General features: G+C 38.8%; 1 long non-coding RNA gene across 1 annotated transcript; it reads right to left on the bottom strand.

Annotated features, from left to right (window-relative positions):
* Window positions 1-597: 597 nt before the first annotated feature.
* Window positions 598-2,116, bottom strand: LOC120106059. Its single transcript, XR_005508284.1, has 4 exons — window positions 1,840-2,116; window positions 1,112-1,396; window positions 776-1,019; window positions 598-695 (listed from the first exon to the last, which is right to left on the bottom strand). It is a non-coding gene; the product is annotated as an uncharacterized LOC120106059 (long non-coding RNA).
* Window positions 2,117-8,009: the final 5,893 nt, after the last annotated feature.

The following is an 8,009-nucleotide window of genomic DNA, read 5'->3' as shown; positions in this document are numbered from 1 at the left end:
TGACCTGTTATAATGTGCTAATCCTTGCAAACCAAATGAAAGTAATCTACCTATCATGTCAAACCAGTTTGGTCAGGTAGTAGTCATTCAATCATAGAAGGGAACTGAGATGGCAAACTATAAAGCCTGAAACGTGCAATGGATGCGCTGCACTGGCAGTAATTATGCTATTTTATTCATATCGATGCATATATATCATGCATTGGACTTTGACCGATATCATAGTTGTTAAATATTTAGTATTCCATATTCTCATACAAATCTGATATGTCTATTGAACACTACAGCCCCATAATTAAAGTTACCAAATGTTTAAGATCTTTATAAACTTCATTACTATTATAGCCATAAGATAAAGAGTAAAGAGGACCTTGATGAGCGCCAGGAGAGAAAGAACTGAAGAAAAAAGCACTAGTTTAGCCTGCTTAACAGACAAGAACTTACTTCATGGCTTCAGAAGAAGTACCATTGATGGTTGCATCCCACTGAGCCATATTTACTTGCTGGTTTCAAGCAAGGATTGGAAAGAGTCAGTAGAATAGGAGGATGCCATGGGTAAAAACACAGCATTATGCAGATTCTGGAGCAGTTCTTTAACAAAGAGCAGTGTGTCAGCCTGCATTCAGAGACTCACCAATGATCGGCCGAGTACTGGCATGCGGCAGCTGAGTTGGATTGCTTAGCAGGAAGCTCACCTGCATTCCATCCCACAGAATTAAGCCCGGAAGAAGGTTGAGCATCAGAATGTATCAGATGAAGAAAGATGAAAGCAAACCATTGGTAATTGAGGTGGATCTTCTGATCCATTTGAGCCCAAGCCTTTTACATCTGCTTTCCCCTGCTTCCCAGAAGTGTACTCTTCCTCAGACTGCTGGCAAGAGTACCTCTGGCAGGGAATGAAAGACCCTGTGAAGGCTAGGTTTTTTGTTTTGTGATTTGACCTGGGCACCATTCTGACCATCTCGATCCTTCTGCACCTTGACACTCTTCAATCGATTATCTCCATCAGATCCGGTTTCCTACAAAATAATCCCTCACCTTGCATCACTCAATTTACACTTCTCACAGAGCTGGAAACAAGAAGGGAAAGAAGAAAGTAACAGTCCTATACCTTTGAAAGATTCGAGACTTTGTTTTCCAAAATAGCCTCAGAGGCTTCATTCCCTGCTCCAGATGTCTGAAGATCATCTTCGTTTAATGGATCTTCAATCAGGACACCATTGGCTTGCACAGCATTGGAACCATTTTCAATAACTTGTTATCCTTGTTTACATTTGAACCCGAATCTGTTGACCTCTGGAGCTTCTCCCAAGTCCCATTATCGACCTTCAGTTCAACAACCATAGCCAGCTTCCATCGTACTACTATGGAAACCTAGAACCAACCACTCTGAAACCTGTTCACTTCAAAAGTCACATCTTTGGCACAAGCACAAGCCTTAATAACAAACTACATGACAACTAGAAACATACTACAAATCTAACAACAAACAAAGCCTCTACTTCTGTTCTTCTTCTTCTTCTACTAGTAGTAGACTAACTTCCAACTTCCTTTACGGAATGTGTCTCGATTGTACTTTCAAATCAATCGCACTCGATATGATCTAGCATCTCAACCTAATTCTACCGAATTGGACCAACATAACCATAAAAAATCAGAACAGGTCAACATTTGGAAGACATACATCGATGTTTTTCATGAAAACATAGATCCCGACTAAAAAACACTTGTGATCGAGTGAAAACACCGCCTTTCTCAAATCCACGCTGAGAACTCCAAAAATCGAGAAAAATGGGAGGCACAAACAGATCAGGACAGTAAGAATAGATCCTGACATACCTATGGAGCTCAATCGCTGAATTACAGCGTCAGAGAGAGAAAATCCTCGAGCGATTAGCGGAAGAAGCGAGAACCGCCACGACGTGAACTGGCCAAATAGATTCGAAGCGCCAGGAAATCGGATCTAACGATCCGAGAAGGTTCTCTACTTCCCTCGGCATAGAGATCTTTCCCCTTCTCGCAAACCCTAATTCCGGTTGTCGGCGATCTGAAATTCGCTTCGCACCTCCACTGCCGTGCAACCACCTCTCTCCCCCAAAACCAACCAAAAAAAAAAAAAACGATCGACGGTGGAGAAGCGACCGAATTTTTTCAAACTAAGGGATAGACGGCGCCGATTTACGAAGATCTCATAGTCTTTTGTGACCAAAGTGCCCCTAAATCTCCGTCCCGAAATGGCGCTGGGTCTACATGGGGAAGCAGGCTAAGGAAAAACGGCCGCTATAGGGACGGTAATAACTATTTGAGCCGTCAATAAAAAAATTGTCAACTTTCATTCCAGCTATTTATTTAAAAAAATATTTTTATTTCGATTTTTGACAGAAATGGGATAAAAAAAATTATTTTTATTTTGATTTTAGACAAAAATGAAAAGCTCAATTTCTGTAAATTAATTAGACTCTCATTTAGTATTCAAATTCTATTCCAATTTCAATTCTGATTCCAATAATGAACCAAATATGTCGAAGAAGATGACCATTTCGATTTCCGATTTCAATCACTTCAATTCTAGTTTTGATTCCAGTTGTGAACCAAACGCATCCTTAATCATAATAGATTTATAATTGGTGACAATTCTTTAGCTATTATCATGTTGTGTGTCGGTTAACATATATCCGGATGTAGAATGCAAATTATTATGATCTTATATGTATTAAGATCACATCCGATGGCCTTTGTTATAGTGCACTAACTCTCCATCTATTTGCAAATAAATCGACACAAGGATGCATGGAGATTATTGGTTATGCAAAAAAGTCATTGTATCATTTACGCAACAAATTTTAGCCTATTATATGTTAGAAGTATGCCCTACAAGTCAATTTTGGCAGACGCATTGTAATTGTTCTGGGACATAAAATTTGTACTTGACCTTTTTATTGATTAATAAAATTGGGCATTTTGTTTCATTCATGTTGTTATGTATCCATGATTCATCCTAGGAATTAATAAGATAAAATAATATTCTCAAGAGTTGAGAATTTAAGATATGTGTCATTAGATAGTTAATTCCTAAATTGCTCCTGATGCGATGGATCATCACGAAGGACGGTGATCGATTCGATGAGATTAGTGCACAAATCATTTTTCTTAATGGACGAGTCTTAAGTCCACAGTGTGAGGACACTAGAATAATTGTGGCAAAGTGCTTGTTAGAGAACAAGAGTACTGAGTGTAACGAAAGCCAAGAAGTCACTTGGATGACTATCCACTCGTCAGTGACTTACTTGATGCTGCAGTTGTATGACTAGTACTTAGACCTGCGATGCCTCAGCTAATCATGGTGAGTTTGCTATAGTTTGACGAGCACATAAATATGGGTCCTAAGAATTCTTATGGTATCAAATTGGCTGCAGTAGGTTCACTATCGGATTAAGGTTGCATCTAAATGGAATCTATCGATCTTGATAGATTAAGAGTGATCCTATGTGATTTATGAGACTAAGTTCGAAAAATCTTGGTCAGGACAGTTTTTGGAAAAAGAGTTTTCCAATCTCGAACTTGAGTCAAATAAATTTGACATATGACAGACAATGGGGTTTGACGAGTTATCCATAACCTCTGTCATGTCAGAATCCACGATAGAAGTACTGTATCATACGCTAACTACATCTAGATGTTTATCATTCGTTCTACTGTGTTGCCATTATATGATGCTAGGTGTCACTAGTGGATTATGAAACTCGAATGTATTCACTTGATGATCCAGTGAATCCTGAAGAGAAGAGTTGAAATTGTTTCAACATATTGAAAGAAGTTTCAATGATTATTGTGATAGAGATCACAATATATCTCACTACCAAATAGAATAGAACCTATGGAGGTCACACATATAAGAGGTTTTGATCATTCCGATGTTGGATTGCGATTTAGAATCACAATAAGATCTTGATTGTCAATTTGATTGACAATTGATTTAACCCACTAAAGAGTTAGTGAGTTTAAAGAAGAAGGATTTGCAATTAGATTGTAATTTTGATTGATTCAATTAGGCTTAATCAATTTAGAACTCCTTATTAGATAAGGAACTTAATTCATGAAGTTCAATTTGGATCCTAATTGATTAGGATTCATATAAATTAATATGGAGGACACATTGGGTCCTAATTGGATTAGGATTCAATTAATCAAGAGGAACCAAATGTTTCCTAATTGGATTAGAAAATTTAGCATGAAAGGAAGGGAGTATCCTTCCTTCATGCAGGCCATAATAGGGAGAAAAACAGGAGGGGCGTCCTCCTTGTCTCACGCCCAAAGGAAGGAGGGGGCATCCCCCCTCGTTTTCTTCTTTGGTTCCACATGCCACATGGAGGGGCATCCGCCCCTCCTCTTCTCCTCTCCCCTGCGATCGCCACACGGCTCAAGGAGAGCCCTTGATTCTCTCCAATCTCTTTAAGTAAGGGATGTAGAAGAATTAAGTAAGGGGTGTGCAAGAATTAAGTAAAGAGTGTGGTAGAATTTGGAGGGATGAATCAAGGGAGTGATTTCTCATTGAAATTAATTACTTGTTTAAGATGGGCATTAGATGCCTATAAAAGGAGAGGGGACATGAGGGCTTAAGAGTATTGGAGATCCCTTGGTTTCAGGCCGCCCACGCTCTTCCTCTTCCTCCTCCAGCCGTAAGCAAGAAAGAAGAAAAGAAGAGTTGCGCCCTCTTCTTCCTTTCAAAGCAATCAAAGGGTTGATTAAGGAGAGCGGAAATCAGCCATCAAAGGTGATCTTTGCAAAAGAGCTAGCACCCTGATAAGATCTTGGAATGATCTGTACCTCGTGTAGATACCTATTAGAGGCCAGACGCTTGTGCGGCTTCAAAACGAACCAAATCCAACGAGTCATCAGATAGCGGTGAAATTCTACCCGCTCAAAGATAAAGATATGATCTTTATAATTCTGATAGTAGATCTGAAATTAATCTAGTCTTTAATTTTAATCTTTTCTTAAGATTTCATAATTTTCTGAGTTAGAGAACTCAGAATTTTTTTTTAAAATCTACGTTCTCTAGGATGTTCATGAGATGAACAACTCCACGCGTGGCTTTCCACTGCGATCGTCGCAACGCGTGTGGGGATAACCTGACAATGGTATCAGAGCCGCATTTTTGAAAATTTAGATTAAGATTAATAGATTTGATTATGATTTAATTTAGATCTAAAATTTTTATATGCTTGCTGAAATTTTGTGTGCTGAAATTTTAGATTTCAGCATGCTGATTTTTGTTTTAAAATCCAGATCTTGCATAATTAATTTTTATTACAATAAGATTACAATAATTGAAATCATATCTTGCATGATCAAAATTTTAGTTGATAGCATATTTAATTAAAACTTTCAGATTTGAAAATTACATGCATGAGATGCATGAGGTATGATCAAATTATGAATTCATGATCATTAAAGGATAATTTTGTTTAGGCTTATGCTTAAAATAAAATTGATATATGCATGAGATGTATATATATGTTAAACAATATTCGCATGAGATGTGAATAAGGTCTAAACAAATTTACATAGGATGTAAACTTGAACATATATGTCATTTACATAAGATGTAAACACATAACATATGAAAGGAGTTTCATATTCGCATAAGATATGAAAAAGACCAAAACAATTATGACATTTACATAAGATGTAAACCCTAATCGAGACCTAAAAGCTCCTCAATCAGTCGAGAGTGAACGATACATTGAGCTAGCCATATTTGATTAATTGATCTAATTAGTGTTTAGGAAAGTATCAAATGTGGTTACTTAATTAGGACCTTACTCTCTAAGTAAGTGGAGCCTTCCACTTGCTTACCTGGCCAATTGATCGATTACCTCCTATGAAAAGTTCAAAGTTGGAATCACTAAGACTAGATTTCCTAATATTAAGTCTAGAGATCTTCCACCATAGTAGAGTTGCTAAGGTCTTTCCGGCGTTAATTTATCTCAGTTGGACACAGTAGGCAAGTTGCATTAGAGAACTGGACCTCTTTATTGGCATGCGATGTTATGGGGATAAAAATAGGGTTGGGGACTAATAACTGTTAGGTGATGATCTAATGACGACTTTACTTCTGCGGAAATTATGGTGGGTCTGACTTAACCAAGGAATAAGACTAATAACTGTTAGGTGAGGCCTTATGACTTGGAGACCAAGTGGGCTACAACTTGCTTAAGAAGTATTATACAAAGAGTTGTACACTCATCGTTTATGTATCACCAATAACTGTTAGGTGAGGTGACATGTAAATTGGTGGGACTGTAGCACCCCACTTGAAATCTAGAGGCGCAGTTTTTATTTCTCTACTAGAGGAGTGTAGGAGATTCGAGGAAATAGTGGAAGATGTTTGTTTTAAAAGTTCCTAAAACAAATAAAAATTCATATTCAAGTACAAAATTCTAACTAGAATTTTTATTCTCTGTAGATAAAAATGTCGGCCTCTAATCTCTTGACCTGCATCCTTGAGAACAACTGATTGACCGGACCCAATTATAAGGATTGGCTCTGCAACTTGAAAATTATTTTAAGTTGTGAGAAATTAGGGTATGTACTGGACCATGACACCCTGGTGTTACTAGCCGTCTGACTATTACACAGCGTGAGACGCATGCTAAGTGGACGGACAATGACAATAAAGTTAGGTGCTACATATTGGCATCTATGTCCAACGAACTACAATGCCAGTAATGAGAACATGAAGACTGCCATGGACATATTGAATCACCCGCAAGAGTTGTATGGTGAATAGAGTCGCACAGCTCGGTTTGAAGTATCCAAGAGGCTCTTTAAGGCCAAGATGTACAATGGGCAGTCTCTCCATGATCATGGTTTAACCATGATAAAGGACTTGGAAGAGCTTGAGAAGCTCGACATGAACATGCACAAGAAATTGCAAACTGATTTGATCCTGCAATCTCTTCCTTCTTCATATGGGCAGTTTATAGTAAATTTACCACATTAACAAGATTGAATGCACCAAACTTGAATTGTTAAACATGTTGGTAATAACTGAGGAAGCCTTGAAGAGTTCAAGAGGCACAGTGTCACATACGAAGGGATCTCAGAGCGGATCCCAACAACGTGCGGCTCGGTCTACCGAAGAGAAACTGATCAGCCTTCCTCGCATGGGAACCTAGTCTCTATGACTTAGGTCACGCCTAACAACAATAATGCAGCGAAGCACGATATCAAAAAATACCACGAAGGAGAAGGAGAATACAGGAGAAGAGAACTTTATTGAATAACCACTCAACTGATTACAATAAGCTCTTCTGGTCTCTCCAGCTCTACCTGATACCAACCCCTCCCCTTTGAGGGTCTTTTTATAGAGGAGCAACCTCCAATTACAAGTCCCTCATGAACTCCACTTCCCATGTACAAGATAAGGATAAATCCTAGCTAAGATAGGAAAACCCCATTCCCGTAGGATTCTGTACAATCAGATGAAACGGCCAAGTTCGTGCCCAACCAAACTCGGATTATCACAAAACTAGATTTGTTGAATTCAAGACGAAAAATCCTTCTAGATGGCACCTTTCCCACTTTGAACAGACTTCTGTAGAGTTTCTGAAATGCCCCACAACATGAGAATGCGTGGAAACAACGTTACAGCCACATTTTCTAACCATACATCTTTCAGTTATGAAAACGTGTTAAAACGTGTCCCTTGCCTTATGAAGACTTATGCCACGTACCTCCATCAGTGGCACACATTTTCATGCATCCCAATTTCTCGGATTCAGTCCATGCTTCGACATAAGCCCACAATACTGATCAGACTCGTTGCAGCAGCTTTCCTCCTAATGATGAACCAGCATGTATTCTTGCCAATACATGCCTTGGAGCACGTGCCCCCGGCCCCATGCTCTTAGGTATTCCTCCTAGATCTTGCACATATTTCCCTAGGTGATCCTTGGCCCAGATTTGGTCTCCAAGTTACCCCAAATCTCCAGAAAGCCCGGTCA

The sequence above is a fragment of the Phoenix dactylifera genome, unplaced genomic scaffold, assembly GCF_009389715.1.
Source record: "Phoenix dactylifera cultivar Barhee BC4 unplaced genomic scaffold, palm_55x_up_171113_PBpolish2nd_filt_p 000444F, whole genome shotgun sequence".
Classification (NCBI taxonomy): Eukaryota; Viridiplantae; Streptophyta; class Magnoliopsida; order Arecales; family Arecaceae; genus Phoenix; species Phoenix dactylifera.
This window is presented reverse-complemented; position numbering and strand designations above follow the sequence as displayed.